Raw genomic sequence first — 17,895 nt, forward strand, 5'->3', positions numbered from 1 at the left:
TTGCCAAAAGTCAGATTTTTGCTGAAATTGTGACCCCGGGGCTTAGGGATTTTTTCAAAAAAATATTTTCTGCCGGTTAAGTTTTTGAGGGCTGATTTCTTGTCCTGTGATAAAAACCCTTCTGCTTCGAGTGCCAAACCTTTCAGGAGAGCATTTTCAAGCTTTTGGCACCATTTTTGAGTGAATTGCCAAAAGTCAGATTTTTGCTGAAATTGTGACCCCAGGGCTTAGGGATATTTTCAAAAAAATATTTTCTGCCGGTTAAGTTTTTGAGGGCTGATTTCTTGTCCTGGGATAAAAAGCCTTCTGTTTCGAGTGCCAAACCTTTCAGGAGAGCATTTTCAAGCTTTTGGCACCATTTTTGAGTGAATTGCCAAAAGTCAGATTTTTGCGGAAATCGTGAGCTTAGGGTTTTTTTCAAAAAAATATTTTTTGCCGGTTAAGTTTTTGAGGGCTGATTTATTTTCCTGGGATAAAAAGCCTTCTGTTTCGAGTGCCAAACCTTTCAGGAGAGCATTTTCAAGCTTTTGGCACCATTTTTGAGTGAATTGCCAAAAGTCAGATTTTTGCGGAAATTGTGACCCCGGGGCTTAGGGATTTTTTCAAAAAAATATTTTCTGCCGGTTAAGTTTTTGAGGGCTGATTTATTTTCCTGGGATAAAAAGCCTTCTGTTTCGAGTGCCAAACCTTTCAGGAGAGCATTTGCAAGCTTTTGGCACCATTTTTGAGTGAATTGCCAAAAGTCAGATTTTTGCTGAAATTGTGACCCCGGGGCTTAGGGATTTTTTCAAAAAAATATTTTCTGCCGGTTAAGTTTTTGAGGGCTGATTTCTCTTCCTGGGATAAAAACCCTTCTGCTTCGAGTGCCAAACCTTTCAGGAGAGCATTTTCAAGCTTTTGGCACCATTTTTGAGTGAATTGCCAAAAGTCAGATTTTTGCTGAAATTGTGACCCCGGGGCTTAGGGATTTTTTCAAAAAAATATTTTCTGCCGGTTAAGTTTTTGAGGGCTGATTTCTTGTCCTGGGATAAAAAGCCTTCTGTTTCGAGTGCCAAACCTTTCAGGAGAGCATTTTCAAGCTTTTGGCACCATTTTTGAGTGAATTGCCAAAAGTCAGATTTTTGCGGAAATTGTGACCCCGGGGCTTAGGGATTTTTTCAAAAAAATATTTTCTGCCGGTTAAGTTTTTGAGGGCTGATTTCTCTTGCTGGGATAAAAAGCCTTCTGTTTCGAGTGCCAAACCTTTCAGGAGAGCATTTTCAAGCTTTTGGCACCATTTTTGAGTGAATTGCCAAAAGTCAGATTTTTGCTGAAATTGTGACCCTGGGGCTTAGGGATTTTTTCAAAAACATATTGTCTGCCGGTTAAGTTTTTGAGGGCTGATTTATTTTCCTGGGATAAAAAGCCGTCTGTTTCGAGTGCCAAATCTTTCAGGAGAGCATTTGCAAGCTTTTGGCACCATTTTTGAGTGAATTGCCAAAAGTCAGATTTTTGCGGAAATTGTGAGCCCGGGGCTTAGGGATTTCTTCAAAAAAATATTTTCTGCCGGTTAAGTTTTTGAGGGCTGATTTATTTTCCTGGGATAAAAACCCTTCTGCTTCGAGTGCCAAACCTTTCAGGAGACCATTTTCAAGCTTTTGGCACCATTTTTGAGTGAATTGCCAAAAGTCAGATTTTTGCTGAAATTGTGACCCCGGGGCTTAGGGATTTTTTCAAAAAAATATTTTCTGCCGGTTAAGTTTTTGAGGGCTGATTTATTTTCCTGGGATAAAAAGCCTTCTGTTCCGAGTGCCAAACCTTTCAGGAGAGCATTTGCAAGCTTTTGGCACCATTTTTGAGTGAATTGCCAAAAGTCAGATTTTTGCGGAAATTGTGACCCCGGGGCTTAGGGATTTTTTCAAAATAATATTTTCTGCCGGTTAAGTTTTTGAGGGCTGATTTCTTGTCCTGGGATAAAAAGCCTTCTGTTTCGAGTGCCAAACCTTTCAGGAGAGCATTTTCAAGCTTTTGGCACCATTTTTGAGTGAATTGCCAAAAGTCAGATTTTTGCTGAAATTGTGACCCTGGGGCTTAGGGATTTTTTCAAAAAAATATTTTCTGCCGGTTAAGTTTTTGAGGGCTGATTTCTTGTCCTGGGATAAAAAGCCTTCTGTTTTGAGTGCCAAACCTTTCAGGAGAGCATTTGCAAGCTTTTGGCACCATTTTTGAGTGAATTGCCAGAAGTCAGATTTTTGCTGAAATTGTGACCCCGGAGCTTAGGGATTTTTCCAAAAACATATTTTCTGCCGGTTAAGTGTTTGAGGGCTGATTTCTTGTCCTGGGATAAAAAGCCTTCTGTTTCGAGTGCCAAACCTTTCAGGAGAGCATTTTCAAGCTTTTGGCACCATTTTTGAGTCAATTGCCAAAAGTCAGATTTTTGCTGAAATTGTGACCCCGGGGCTTAGGGATTTTTTCAAAAAAATATTTTCTGCCGGTTAAGTTTTTGAGGGCTGATTTCTTGTCCTGGGATAAAAAGCCTTCTGTTTCGACTGCCAAACCTTTCAGGAGAGCATTTTCAAGCTTTTGGCACCATTTTTGAGTGAATTGCCAAAAGTCAGATTTTTGCGGAAATTGTGACCCCGGGGCTTAGGGATTTTTTCAAAAAAATATTTTCTGCCGGTTAAGTTTTTGAGGGCTGATTTCTTGTCCTGTGATAAAAACCCTTCTGCTTCGAGTGCCAAACCTTTCAGGAGAGCATTTTCAAGCTTTTGGCACCATTTTTGAGTGAATTGCCAAAAGTCAGATTTTTGCTGAAATTGTGACCCCGGGGCTTAGGGATATTTTCAAAAAAATATTTTCTGCCGGTTAAGTTTTTGAGGGCTGATTTCTTGTCCTGGGATAAAAAGCCTTCTGTTTCGAGTGCCAAACCTTTCAGGAGAGCATTTTCAAGCTTTTGGCACCATTTTTGAGTGAATTGCCAAAAGTCAGATTTTTGCGGAAATTGTGACCCCGGGGATTAGGGATTTTTTCAAAAAAATATTTTCTGCCGGTTAAGTTTTTGAGGGCTGATTTATTTTCCTGGGATAAAAAGCCTTCTGTTCCGAGTGTCAAACCTTTCAGGAGAGCATTTGCAAGCTTTTGGCACCATTTTTGAGTGAATTGCCAAAAGTCAGATTTTTGCTGAAATTGTGACCCCGGGGCTTAGGGATTTTTTCAAAAACATATTTTCTGCCGGTTAAGTTTTTGAGGGCTGATTTCTTGTCCTGGGATAATAAGCCTTCTGTTTCGAGTGCCAAACCTTTCAGGAAAGCAATTTCAAGCTTTTGGCACCATTTTTGAGTGAATTGCCAAAAGTCAGATTTTTGCGGAAATTGTGAGTCCGGGGCTTAGGGATTTTTTCAAAAAAATATTTTCTGCCGGTTAAGTTTTTGAGGGCTGATTTATTTTCCTGGGATAAAAAGCCTTCTGTTCCGAGTGCCAAACCTTTCAGGAGAGCATTTGCAAGCTTTTGGCACCATTTTTGAGTGAATTGCCAAAAGTCAGATTTTTGCGGAAATTGTGACCCCGGGGCTTAGGGATTTTTTCAAAATAATATTTTCTGCCGGTTAAGTTTTTGAGGGCTGATTTCTTGTCCTGGGATAAAAAGCCTTTTGTTTCGAGTGCCAAACCTTTCAGGAGAGCATTTTCAAGCTTTTGGCACCATTTTTGAGTGAATTGCCAAAAGTCAGATTTTTGCGGAAATTGTGAGCCCGGGGCTTAGGGATTTCTTCAAAAAAATATTTTCTGCCGGTTAAGTTTTTGAGGGCTGATTTATTTTCCTGGGATAAAAACCCTTCTGCTTCGAGTGCCAAACCTTTCAGGAGACCATTTTCAATCTTTTGGCACCATTTTTGAGTGAATTGCCAAAAGTCAGATTTTTGCTGAAATTGTGACCCCGGGGCTTAGGGATTTTTTCAAAAAAATATTTTCTGCCGGTTATGTTTTTGAGGGCTGATTTCTTGTCCTGGGATAAAAAGCCTTCTGTTTCGAGTGCCAAACCTTTCAGGAGAGCATTTTCAAGCTTTTGGCACCATTTTTGAGTGAATTGCCAAAAGTCAGATTTTTGCGGAAATTGTGACCCCAGGGCTGAGGGATTTTTTCAAAAAAATATTTTCTGCCGGTTAAGATTTTGAGGGCTGATTTCTCTTCCTGGGATAAAAAGCCTTCTGTTTCGAGTGCCAAACCTTTCAGGAGAGCATTTTCAAGCTTTTGGCACCATTTTTGAGTGAATTGCCAAAAGTCAGATTTTTGCTGAAATTGTGACCCCGGGGCTTAGGGATTTTTTCAAAAAAATATTTTCTGCCGGTTATGTTTTTGAGGGCTGATTTCTTGTCCTGGGATAAAAAGCCTTCTGTTTCGAGTGCCAAACCTTTCAGGAGAGCATTTTCAAGCTTTTGGCACCATTTTTGAGTGAATTGCCAAAAGTCAGATTTTTGCGGAAATTGTGACCCCAGGGCTGAGGGATTTTTTCAAAAAAATATTTTCTGCCGGTTAAGATTTTGAGGGCTGATTTCTCTTCCTGGGATAAAAAGCCTTCTGTTTCGAGTGCCAAACCTTTCAGGAGAGCATTTTCAAGCTTTTGGCACCATTTTTGAGTGAATTGCCAAAAGTCAGATTTTTGCGGAAATTGTGACCCCGGGGCTTAGGGATTTTTTCAAAAAAATATTTTCTGCCGGTTAAGTTTTTGAGGGCTGATTTCTTGTCCTGTGATAAAAACCCTTCTGCTTCGAGTGCCAAACCTTTCAGGAGAGCATTTTCAAGCTTTTGGCACCATTTTTGAGTGAATTGCCAAAAGTCAGATTTTTGCTGAAATTGTGACCCCGGGGCTTAGGGATTTTTTCAAAAAAATATTTTCTGCCGGTTAAGTTTTTGAGGGCTGATTTATTTTCCTGGGATAAAAAGCCTTCTGTTCCGAGTGTCAAACCTTTCAGGAGAGCATTTGCAAGCTTTTGGCACCATTTTTGAGTGAATTGCCAAAAGTCAGATTTTTGCTGAAATTGTGACCCCGGGGCTTAGGGATTTTTTCAAAAACATATTTTCTGCCGGTTAAGTTTTTGAGGGCTGATTTCTTGTCCTGGGATAATAAGCCTTCTGTTTCGAGTGCCAAACCTTTCAGGAAAGCAATTTCAAGCTTTTGGCACCATTTTTGAGTGAATTGCCAAAAGTCAGATTTTTGCGGAAATTGTGAGTCCGGGGCTTAGGGATTTTTTCAAAAAAATATTTTCTGCCGGTTAAGTTTTTGAGGGCTGATTTATTTTCCTGGGATAAAAAGCCTTCTGTTCCGAGTGCCAAACCTTTCAGGAGAGCATTTGCAAGCTTTTGGCACCATTTTTGAGTGAATTGCCAAAAGTCAGATTTTTGCGGAAATTGTGACCCCGGGGCTTAGGGATTTTTTCAAAATAATATTTTCTGCCGGTTAAGTTTTTGAGGGCTGATTTCTTGTCCTGGGATAAAAAGCCTTTTGTTTCGAGTGCCAAACCTTTCAGGAGAGCATTTTCAAGCTTTTGGCACCATTTTTGAGTGAATTGCCAAAAGTCAGATTTTTGCGGAAATTGTGAGCCCGGGGCTTAGGGATTTCTTCAAAAAAATATTTTCTGCCGGTTAAGTTTTTGAGGGCTGATTTATTTTCCTGGGATAAAAACCCTTCTGCTTCGAGTGCCAAACCTTTCAGGAGACCATTTTCAATCTTTTGGCACCATTTTTGAGTGAATTGCCAAAAGTCAGATTTTTGCTGAAATTGTGACCCCGGGGCTTAGGGATTTTTTCAAAAAAATATTTTCTGCCGGTTAAGTTTTTGAGGGCTGATTTATTTTCCTGGGATAAAAAGCCTTCTGTTCCGAGTGCCAAACCTTTCAGGAGAGCATTTGCAAGCTTTTGGCACCATTTTTGAGTGAATTGCCAAAAGTCAGATTTTTGCTGAAATTGTGACCCCGGGGCTTAGGGATTTTTTCAAAATAATATTTTCTGCCGGTTAAGTTTTTGAGGGCTGATTTCTTGTCCTGGGATAAAAAGCCTTCTGTTTCGAGTGCCAAACCTTTCAGGAGAGCATTTTCAAGCTTTTGGCACCATTTTTGAGTGAATTGCCAAAAGTCAGATTTTTGCGGAAATTGTGACCCCGGGGCTTAGGGATTTTTTCAAAAAAATATTTTCTGCCGGTTAAGTTTTTGAGGGCTGATTTATTTTCCTGGGATAAAAAGCCTTCTGTTCCGAGTGCCAAACCTTTCAGGAGAGCATTTGCAAGCTTTTGGCACCATTTTTGAGTGAATTGCCAAAAGTCAGATTTTTGCGGAAATTGTGACCCCGGGGCTTAGGGATTTTTTCAAAATAATATTTTCTGCCGGTTAAGTTTTTGAGGGCTGATTTCTTGTCCTGGGATAAAAAGCCTTCTGTTTCGAGTGCCAAACCTTTCAGGAGAGCATTTTCAAGCTTTTGGCACCATTTTTGAGTCAATTGCCAAAAGTCAGATTTCTGCGGAAATTGTGACCCCGGGGCTTAGGGATTTTTTCAAAAAAATATTTTCTGCCGGTTAAGTATTTGAGGGCTGATTTCTTGTCCTGGGATAAAAAGCCTTCTGTTTCGACTGCCAAACCTTTCAGGAGAGCATTTGCAAGCTTTTGGCACCATTTTTGAGTGAATTGCCAAAAGTCAGATTTTTGCGGAAATTGTGACCCCGGGGCTTAGGGATTTTTTCAAAAAAATATTTTCTGCCGGTTAAGTTTTTGAGGGCTGATTTCTCTTCCTGGGATAAAAACCCTTCTGCTTCGAGTGCCAAACCTTTCAGGAGAGCATTTTCAAGCTTTTGGCACCATTTTTGAGTGAATTGCCAAAAGTCAGATTTTTGCTGAAATTGTGACCCCGGGGCTTAGGGATTTCTTCAAAAAAATATTTTCTGCCGGTTATGTTTTTGAGGGCTGATTTCTTGTCCTGGGATAAAAAGCCTTCTGTTTCGAGTGCCAAACCTTTCAGGAGAGCATTTTCAAGCTTTTGGCACCATTTTTGAGTGAATTGCCAAAAGTCAGATTTTTGCTGAAATTGTGACCCCGGGGCTTAGGGATTTTTTCAAAAAAATATTTTCTGCCGGTTATGTTTTTGAGGGCTGATTTCTTGTCCTGGGATAAAAAGCCTTCTGTTTCGAGTGCCAAACCTTTCAGGAGAGCATTTTCAAGCTTTTGGCACCATTTTTGAGTGAATTGCCAAAAGTCAGATTTTTGCTGAAATTGTGACCCCGGGGCTTAGGGATTTTTTCAAAAAAATATTTTCTGCCGGTTATGTTTTTGAGGGCTGATTTCTTGTCCTGGGATAAAAAGCCTTCTGTTTCGAGTGCCAAACCTTTCAGGAGAGCATTTTCAAGCTTTTGGCACCATTTTTGAGTGAATTGCCAAAAGTCAGATTTTTGCGGAAATTGTGACCCCAGGGCTGAGGGATTTTTTCAAAAAAATATTTTCTGCCGGTTAAGATTTTGAGGGCTGATTTCTCTTCCTGGGATAAAAAGCCTTCTGTTTCGAGTGCCAAACCTTTCAGGAGAGCATTTTCAAGCTTTTGGCACCATTTTTGAGTGAATTGCCAAAAGTCAGATTTTTGCTGAAATTGTGACCCCGGGGCTTAGGGATTTTTTCAAAAAAATATTTTCTGCCGGTTATGTTTTTGAGGGCTGATTTCTTGTCCTGGGATAAAAAGCCTTCTGTTTCGAGTGCCAAACCTTTCAGGAGAGCATTTTCAAGCTTTTGGCACCATTTTTGAGTGAATTGCCAAAAGTCAGATTTTTGCTGAAATTGTGACCCCGGGGCTTAGGGATTTTTTCAAAAAAATATTTTCTGCCGGTTATGTTTTTGAGGGCTGATTTCTTGTCCTGGGATAAAAAGCCTTCTGTTTCGAGTGCCAAACCTTTCAGGAGAGCATTTTCAAGCTTTTGGCACCATTTTTGAGTGAATTGCCAAAAGTCAGATTTTTGCTGAAATTGTGACCCCGGGGCTTAGGGATTTTTTCAAAAAAATATTTTCTGCCGGTTATGTTTTTGAGGGCTGATTTCTTGTCCTGGGATAAAAAGCCTTCTGTTTCGAGTGCCAAACCTTTCAGGAGAGCATTTTCAAGCTTTTGGCACCATTTTTGAGTGAATTGCCAAAAGTCAGATTTTTGCGGAAATTGTGACCCCAGGGCTGAGGGATTTTTTCAAAAAAATATTTTCTGCCGGTTAAGATTTTGAGGGCTGATTTCTCTTCCTGGGATAAAAAGCCTTCTGTTTCGAGTGCCAAACCTTTCAGGAGAGCATTTTCAAGCTTTTGGCACCATTTTTGAGTGAATTGCCAAAAGTCAGATTTTTGCTGAAATTGTGACCCCGGGGCTTAGGGATTTTTTCAAAAAAATATTTTCTGCCGGTTATGTTTTTGAGGGCTGATTTCTTGTCCTGGGATAAAAAGCCTTCTGTTTCGAGTGCCAAACCTTTCAGGAGAGCATTTTCAAGCTTTTGGCACCATTTTTGAGTGAATTGCCAAAAGTCAGATTTTTGCGGAAATTGTGACCCCAGGGCTGAGGGATTTTTTCAAAAAAATATTTTCTGCCGGTTAAGATTTTGAGGGCTGATTTCTCTTCCTGGGATAAAAAGCCTTCTGTTTCGAGTGCCAAACCTTTCAGGAGAGCATTTTCAAGCTTTTGGCACCATTTTTGAGTGAATTGCCAAAAGTCAGATTTTTGCTGAAATTGTGACCCCGGGGCTTAGGGATTTTTTCAAAAAAATATTTTCTGCCGGTTAAGTTTTTGAGCGCTGATTTATTTTCCTGGGATAAAAAGCCTTCTGTTCCGAGTGCCAAACCTTTCAGGAGAGCATTTGCAAGCTTTTGGCACCATTTTTGAGTGAATTGCCAAAAGTCAGATTTTTGCTGAAATTGTGACCCCGGGGCTTAGGGATTTTTTCAAAATAATATTTTCTGCCGGTTAAGTTTTTGAGGGCTGATTTCTTGTCCTGGGATAAAAAGCCTTCTGTTTCGAGTGCCAAACCTTTCAGGAGAGCATTTTCAAGCTTTTGGCACCATTTTTGAGTGAATTGCCAAAAGTCAGATTTTTGCGGAAATTGTGAGCCCGGGGCTTAGGGATTTTTTCAAAAAAATATTTTCTGCCGGTTAAGTTTTTGAGGGCTGATTTCTTGTCCTGGGATAAAAAGCCTTCTGTTCCGAGTGCCAAACCTTTCAGGAGAGCATTTGCAAGCTTTTGGCACCATTTTTGAGTGAATTGCCAAAAGTCAGATTTTTGCGGAAATTGTGACCCCGGAGCTTAGGGATTTTTCCAAAAACATATTTTCTGCCGGTTAAGTTTTTGAGGGCTGATTTATTTTCCTGGGATAAAAAGCCTTCTGTTTCGAGTGCCAAACCTTTCAGGAGAGCATTTTCAAGCTTTTGGCACCATTTTTGAGTCAATTGCCAAAAGTCAGATTTCTGCGGAAATTGTGACCCCGGGGCTTAGGGATTTTTTCAAAAAAATATTTTCTGCCGGTTAAGTATTTGAGGGCTGATTTCTTGTCCTGGGATAAAAAGCCTTCTGTTTCGACTGCCAAACCTTTCAGGAGAGCATTTGCAAGCTTTTGGCACCATTTTTGAGTGAATTGCCAAAAGTCAGATTTTTGCGGAAATTGTGACCCCGGGGCTTAGGGATTTTTTCAAAAAAATATTTTCTGCCGGTTAAGTTTTTGAGGGCTGATTTCTCTTCCTGGGATAAAAACCCTTCTGCTTCGAGTGCCAAACCTTTCAGGAGAGCATTTTCAAGCTTTTGGCACCATTTTTGAGTGAATTGCCAAAAGTCAGATTTTTGCTGAAATTGTGACCCCGGGGCTTAGGGATTTCTTCAAAAAAATATTTTCTGCCGGTTATGTTTTTGAGGGCTGATTTCTTGTCCTGGGATAAAAAGCCTTCTGTTTCGAGTGCCAAACCTTTCAGGAGAGCATTTTCAAGCTTTTGGCACCATTTTTGAGTGAATTGCCAAAAGTCAGATTTTTGCTGAAATTGTGACCCCGGGGCTTAGGGATATTTTCAAAAAAATATTTTCTGCCGGTTATGTTTTTGAGGGCTGATTTCTTGTCCTGGGATAAAAAGCCTTCTGTTTCGAGTGCCAAACCTTTCAGGAGAGCATTTTCAAGCTTTTGGCACCATTTTTGAGTGAATTGCCAAAAGTCAGATTTTTGCGGAAATTGTGACCCCAGGGCTTAGGGATTTTTTCAAAAAAATATTTTCTGCCGGTTAAGATTTTGAGGGCTGATTTCTCTTCCTGGGATAAAAAGCCTTCTGTTTCGAGTGCCAAACCTTTCAGGAGAGCATTTTCAAGCTTTTGGCACCATTTTTGAGTGAATTGCCAAAAGTCAGATTTTTGCTGAAATTGTGACCCCGGGGCTTAGGGATTTTTTCAAAAAAATATTTTCTGCCGGTTAAGTTTTTGAGGGCTGATTTCTCTTCCTGGGATAAAAAGCCTTCTCTTTCGAGTGCCAAACCTTTCAGGAGAGCATTTTCAAGCTTTTGGCACCATTTTTGAGTGAATTGCCAAAAGTCAGATTTTTGCTGAAATTGTGACCCCGGGGCTTAGGGATTTTTTCAAAAAAATATTTTCTGCCGGTTAAGTTTTTGAGGGCTGATTTCTTGTCCTGTGATAAAAACCCTTCTGCTTCGAGTGCCAAACCTTTCAGGAGAGCATTTTCAAGCTTTTGGCACCATTTTTGAGTGAATTGCCAAAAGTCAGATTTTTGCTGAAATTGTGACCCCAGGGCGTAGGGATATTTTCAAAAAAATATTTTCTGCCGGTTAAGTTTTTGAGGGCTGATTTATTTTCCTGGGATAAAAAGCCTTCTGTTTCGAGTGCCAAACCTTTCAGGAGAGCATTTTCAAGCTTTTGGCACCATTTTTGAGTGAATTGCCAAAAGTCAGATTTTTGCTGAAATTGTGACCCCGGGGCTTAGGGATTTTTTCAAAAAAATATTTTCTGCCGGTTAAGTTTTTGAGGGCTGATTTCTCTTCCTGGGATAAAAAGCCTTCTCTTTCGAGTGCCAAACCTTTCAGGAGAGCATTTTCAAGCTTTTGGCACCATTTTTGAGTGAATTGCCAAAAGTCAGATTTTTGCTGAAATTGTGACCCCGGGGCTTAGGGATTTTTTCAAAAAAATATTTTCTGCCGGTTAAGTTTTTGAGGGCTGATTTCTTGTCCTGTGATAAAAACCCTTCTGCTTCGAGTGCCAAACCTTTCAGGAGAGCATTTTCAAGCTTTTGGCACCATTTTTGAGTGAATTGCCAAAAGTCAGATTTTTGCGGAAATTGTGACCCGGGGCTTAGGGATTTTTTCAAAAAAATATTTTCTGCCGGTTAATTTTTTGAGGGCTGATTTCTTGTCCTGGGATAAAAAGCCTTATGTTTCGAGTGCCAAACCTTTCAGGAGAGCATTTGCAAGCTTTTGGCACCATTTTTGAGTGAATTGCCAAAAGTCAGATTTTTGCTGAAATTGTGACCCCGGGGCCTAGGGATTTTTTCAAAAAAATATTTTCTGCCGGTTAAGTTTTTGAGGGCTGATTTCTTGTCCTGTGATAAAAACCCTTCTGCTTCGAGTGCCAAACCTTTCAGGAGAGCATTTTCAAGCTTTTGGCAGCATTTTTGAGTGAATTGCCAAAAGTCAGATTTTTGCTGAAATTGTGACCCCAGGGCGTAGGGATATTTTCAAAAAAATATTTTCTGCCGGTTAAGTTTTTGAGGGCTGATTTATTTTCCTGGGATAAAAAGCCTTCTGTTTCGAGTGCCAAACCTTTCAGGAGAGCATTTTCAAGCTTTTGGCACCATTTTTGAGTGAATTGCCAAAAGTCAGATTTTTGCTGAAATTGTGACCCCGGGGCTTAGGGATTTTTTCAAAAAAATATTTTCTGCCGGTTAAGTTTTTGAGGGCTGATTTCTCTTCCTGGGATAAAAAGCCTTTTCTTTCGAGTGCCAAACCTTTCAGGAGAGCATTTTCAAGCTTTTGGCACCATTTTTGAGTGAATTGCCAAAAGTCAGATTTTTGCTGAAATTGTGACCCCAGGGCGTAGGGATATTTTCAAAAAAATATTTTCTGCCGGTTAAGTTTTTGAGGGCTGATTTCTTGTCCTGGGATAAAAAGCCTTCTGTTTCGAGTGCCAAACCTTTCAGGAGAGCATTTTCAAGCTTTTGGCACCATTTTTGAGTGAATTGCCAAAAGTCAGATTTTTGCTGAAATTGTGACCCCGGGGCTTAGGGATTTTTTCAAAAAAATATTTTCTGCCGGTTAAGTTTTTGAGGGCTGATTTCTCTTCCTGGGATAAAAAGCCTTCTGTTTCGAGTGCCAAACCTTTCAGGAGAGCATTTTCAAGCTTTTGGCACCATTTTTGAGTGAATTGCCAAAAGTCAGATTTTTGCTGAAATTGTGACCCCGGGGCTTAGGGATTTTTTCAAAAAAATATTTTCTGCCGGTTAAGTTTTTGAGGGCTGATTTCTTGTCCTGTGATAAAAACCCTTCTGCTTCGAGTGCCAAACCTTTCAGGAGAGCATTTTCAAGCTTTTGGCACCATTTTTGAGTGAATTGCCAAAAGTCAGATTTTTGCTGAAATTGTGACCCCAGGGCGTAGGGATATTTTCAAAAAAATATTTTCTGCCGGTTATGTTTTTGAGGGCTGATTTCTTGTCCTGGGTTAAAAAGCCTTCTGTTTCGAGTGCCTAACCTTTCAGGAGAGCATTTGCAAGCTTTTGGCACCATTTTTGAGTGAATTGCCAAAAGTCAGATTTTTGCTGAAATTGTGACCCCGGGGCTTAGGGATTTTTTCAAAAAAATATTTTCTGCCGGTTAAGTTTTTGAGGGCTGATTTCTCTTCCTGGGATAAAAAGCCTTCTGTTTCGAGTGCCAAACCTTTCAGGAGAGCATTTGCAAGCTTTTGGCACCATTTTTGAGTGAATTGCCAAAAGTCAGATTTTTGCTGAAATTGTGACCCCGGGGCTTAGGGATTTTTTCAAAAAAATATTTTCTGCCGGTTAAGTTTTTGAGGGCTGATTTCTTGTCCTGGGATAAAAAGCCTTCTGTTTCGAGTGCCAAACCTTTCAGGAGAGCATTTTCAAGCTTTTGGCACCATTTTTGAGTGAATTGCCAAAAGTCAGATTTTTGCTGAAATTGTGACCCCGGGGCTTAGGGATTTTTTCAAAAAAATATTTTCTGCCGGTTAAGTTTTTGAGGGCTGATTTCTTGTCCTGTGATAAAAACCCTTCTGCTTCGAGTGCCAAACCTTTCAGGAGAGTATTTTCAAGCTTTTGGCACCATTTTTGAGTGAATTGCCAAAAGTCAGATTTTTGCTGAAATTGTGACCCCAGGGCGTAGGGATATTTTCAAAAAAATATTTTCTGCCGGTTAAGTTTTTGAGGGCTGATTTCTTGTCCTGGGATAAAAAGCCTTCTGTTTCGAGTGCCAAACCTTTCAGGAGAGCATTTTCAAGCTTTTGGCACCATTTTTGAGTGAATTGCCAAAAGTCAGATTTTTGCTGAAATTGTGACCCCGGGGCTTAGGGATTTTTTCAAAAAAATATTTTCTGCCGGTTAAGTTTTTGAGGGCTGATTTCTCTTCCTGGGATAAAAAGCCTTCTGTTTCGAGTGCCAAACCTTTCAGGAGAGCATTTGCAAGCTTTTGGCACCATTTTTGAGTGAATTGCCAAAAGTCAGATTTTTGCTGAAATTGTGACCCCGGGCTTAGGGATTTTTTCAAAAAAATATTTTCTGCCGGTTAAGTTTTTGAGGGCTGATTTATTTTCCTGGGATAAAAAGCCTTATGTTTCGAGTGCCAAACCTTTCAGGAGAGCATTTGCAAGCTTTTGGCACCATTTTTGAGTGAATTGCCAAACGTCAGATTTTTGCTGAAATTGTGACCCCGGGGCTTAGGGATTTTTTCAAAAAAAATATTTTCTGCCGGTTAAGTTTTTGAGGGCTGATTTATTTTCCTGGGATAAAAAGCCTTCTGTTTCGAGTGCCAAACCTTTCAGGAGAGCATTTGCAAGCTTTTGGCACCATTTTTGAGTGAATTGCCAAAAGTCAGATTTTTGCGGAAATTGTGACCCCGGGGCTTAGGGATTTTTTCAAAAAAATATTTTCTGCCGGTTAAGTTTTTGAGGGCTGATTTCTTGTCCTGTGATAAAAACCCTTCTGCTTCGAGTGCCAAACCTTTCAGGAGAGCATTTTCAAGCTTTTGGCACCATTTTTGAGTGAATTGCCAAAAGTCAGATTTTTGCTGAAATTGTGACCCCAGGGCGTAGGGATATTTTCAAAAAAATATTTTCTGCCGGTTAAGTTTTTGAGGGCAGATTTCTTGTCCTGGGATAAAAAGCCTTCTGTTTCGAGTGCCAAACCTTTCAGGAGAGCATTTTCAAGCTTTTGGCACCATTTTTGAGTGAATTGCCAAAAGTCAGATTTTTGCTGAAATTGTGACCCCGGGGCTTAGGGATTTTTTCAAAAAAATATTTTCTGCCGGTTAAGTTTTTGAGGGCTGATTTCTCTTCCTGGGATAAAAAGCCTTCTGTTTCGAGTGCCAAACCTTTCAGGAGAGCATTTGCAAGCTTTTGGCACCATTTTTGAGTGAATTGCCAAAAGTCAGATTTTTGCTGAAATTGTGACCCCGGGGCTTAGGGATTTTTTCAAAAAAATATTTTCTGCCGGTTAAGTTTTTGAGGGCTGATTTCTTGTCCTGGGATAAAAAGCCTTCTGTTTCGAGTGCCAAACCTTTCAGGAGAGCATTTTCAAGCTTTTGGCACCATTTTTGAGTGAATTGCCAAAAGTCAGATTTTTGCTGAAATTGTGACTCCGGGGCTTAGGGATTTTTTCAAAAAAATATTTTCTGCCGGTTAAGTTTTTGAGGGCTGATTTCTTGTCCTGGGATAAAAAGCCTTCTGTTTCGAGTGCCAAACCTTTCAGGAGAGCATTTTCAAGCTTTTGGCACCATTTTGGAGTGAATTGCCAAAAGTCAGATTTTTGCTGAAATTGTGACCCCGGGGCTTAGGGATTTTTTCAAAAAAATATTTTCTGCCGGTTAAGTTTTTGAGGGCTCATTTATTTTCCTGGGATAAAAAGCCTTATGTTTCGAGTGCCAAACCTTTCAGGAGAGCATTTGCAAGCTTTTGGCACCATTTTTGAGTGAATTGCCAAAAGTCAGATTTTTGCTGAAATTGTGACCCCGGGGCTTAGGGATTTTTTCAAAAAAATATTTTCTGCCGGTTAAGTTTTTGAGGGCTGATTTCTTGTCCTGGGATAAAAAGCCTTCTGTTTCGAGTGCCAAACCTTTCAGGAGAGCATTTTCAAGCTTTTGGCACCATTTTTGAGTGAATTGCCAAAAGTCAGATTTTTGCTGAAATTGTGACTCCGGGGCTTAGGGATTTTTTCAAAAAAATATTTTCTGCCGGTTAAGTTTTTGAGGGCTGATTTCTTGTCCTGGGATAAAAAGCCTTCTGTTTCGAGTGCCAAACCTTTCAGGAGAGCATTTTCAAGCTTTTGGCACCATTTTTGAGTGAATTGCCAAAAGTCAGATTTTTGCTGAAATTGTGACCCCGGGGCTTAGGGATTTTTTCAAAAAAATATTTTCTGCCGGTTAAGTTTTTGAGGGCTCATTTATTTTCCTGGGATAAAAAGCCTTATGTTTCGAGTGCCAAACCTTTCAGGAGAGCATTTGCAAGCTTTTGGCACCATTTTTGAGTGAATTGCCAAAAGTCAGATTTTTGCTGAAATTGTGGCCCCGGGGCTTAGGGATTTTTTCAAAAAAAGATTTTCTGCCGGTTAAGTTTTTGAGGGCTGATTTCTTGTCCTGGGATAAAAAGCCTTCTGTTTCGAGTGCCAAACCTTTCAGGAGAGCATTTTCAAGCTTTTGGCACCATTTTTGAGTGAATTGCCAAAAGTCAGATTTTTGCGGAAATTGTGACCCGGGGCTTAGGGATTTTTTCAAAAAAATATTTTCTGCCGGTTAATTTTTTGAGGGTTGATTTCTTGTCCTGGGATAAAAAGCCTTATGTTTCGAGTGCCAAACCTTTCAGGAGAGCATTTGCAAGCTTTTGGCACCATTTTTGAGTGAATTGCCAAAAGTCAGATTTTTGCTGAAATTGTGACCCCGGGGCTTAGGGATTTTTTCAAAAAAATATTTTCTGCCGGTTATGTTTTTGAGGGCTGATTTCTTGTCCTGGGATAAAAAGCCTTCTGTTTCGAGTGCCAAACCTTTCAGGAGAGCATTTTCAAGCTTTTGGCACCATTTTTGAGTGAATTGCCAAAAGTCAGATTTTTGCGGAAATTGTGACCCCGGGGTTTAGGGATTTTTTCAAAAAAATATTTTCTGCCGGTTAAGTTTTTGAGGGCTGATTTCTCTTCCTGGGATAAAAAGCCTTCTGTTTCGAGTGCCAAACCTTTCAGGAGAGCATTTTCAAGCTTTTGGCACCATTTTTGAGTGAATTGCCAAAAGTCAGATTTTTGCTGAAATTGTGACCCCGGGGCTTAGGGATTTTTTCAAAAAAATATTTTCTGCCGGTTAAGTTTTTGAGGGCTGATTTCTTTTCCTGGGATAAAAAGCCTTCTGTTTCGAGTGCCAAACCTTTCAGGAGAGCATTTGCAAGCTTTTGGCACCATTTTTGAGTGAATTGCCAAAAGTCAGATTTTTGCGGAAATTGTGACCCCGGGGCTTAGGGATTTTTTCAAAAAAATATTTTCTGCCGGTTAAGTTTTTGAGGGCTGATTTCTTGTCCTGTGATAAAAACCCTTCTGCTTCGAGTGCCAAACCTTTCAGGAGAGCATTTTCAAGCTTTTGGCACCATTTTTGAGTGAATTGCCAAAAGTCAGATTTTTGCTGAAATTGTGACCCCAGGGCGTAGGGATATTTTCAAAAAAATATTTTCTGCCGGTTAAGTTTTTGAGGGCTGATTTCTTGTCCTGGGATAAAAAGCCTTCTGTTTCGAGTGCCAAACCTTTCAGGAGAGCATTTTCAAGCTTTTGGCACCATTTTTGAGTGAATTGCCAAAAGTCAGATTTTTGCTGAAATTGTGACCCCGGGGCTTAGGGATTTTTTCAAAAAAATATTTTCTGCCGGTTAAGTTTTTGAGGGCTGATTTCTTGTCCTGGGATAAAAAGCCTTCTGTTTCGAGTGCCAAACCTTTCAGGAGAGCATTTTCAAGCTTTTGGCACCATTTTTGAGTGAATTGCCAAAAGTCAGATTTTTGCTGAAATTGTGACTCCGGGGCTTAGGGATTTTTTCAAAAAAATATTTTCTGCCGGTTAAGTTTTTGAGGGCTGATTTCTTGTCCTGGGATAAAAAGCCTTCTGTTTCGAGTGCCAAACCTTTCAGGAGAGCATTTTCAAGCTTTTGGCACCATTTTTGAGTGAATTGCCAAAAGTCAGATTTTTGCTGAAATTGTGACCCCGGGGCTTAGGGATTTTTTCAAAAAAATATTTTCTGCCGGTTAAGTTTTTGAGGGCTCATTTATTTTCCTGGGATAAAAAGCCTTATGTTTCGAGTGCCAAACCTTTCAGGAGAGCATTTGCAAGCTTTTGGCACCATTTTTGAGTGAATTGCCAAAAGTCAGATTTTTGCTGAAATTGTGGCCCCGGGGCTTAGGGATTTTTTCAAAAAAAGATTTTCTGCCGGTTAAGTTTTTGAGGGCTGATTTCTTGTCCTGGGATAAAAAGCCTTCTGTTTCGAGTGCCAAACCTTTCAGGAGAGCAATTTCAAGCTTTTGGCACCATTTTTGAGTGAATTGCCAAAAGTCAGATTTTTGCGGAAATTGTGACCCGGGGCTTAGGGATTTTTTCAAAAAAATATTTTCTGCCGGTTAATTTTTTGAGGGCTGATTTCTTGTCCTGGGATAAAAAGCCTTATGTTTCGAGTGCCAAACCTTTCA

The sequence above is a fragment of the Podarcis liolepis genome, assembly GCF_965112155.1.
Source record: "Podarcis liolepis genome assembly, chromosome: 13".
NCBI classification, from domain to species: domain Eukaryota; kingdom Metazoa; phylum Chordata; class Lepidosauria; order Squamata; family Lacertidae; genus Podarcis; species Podarcis liolepis.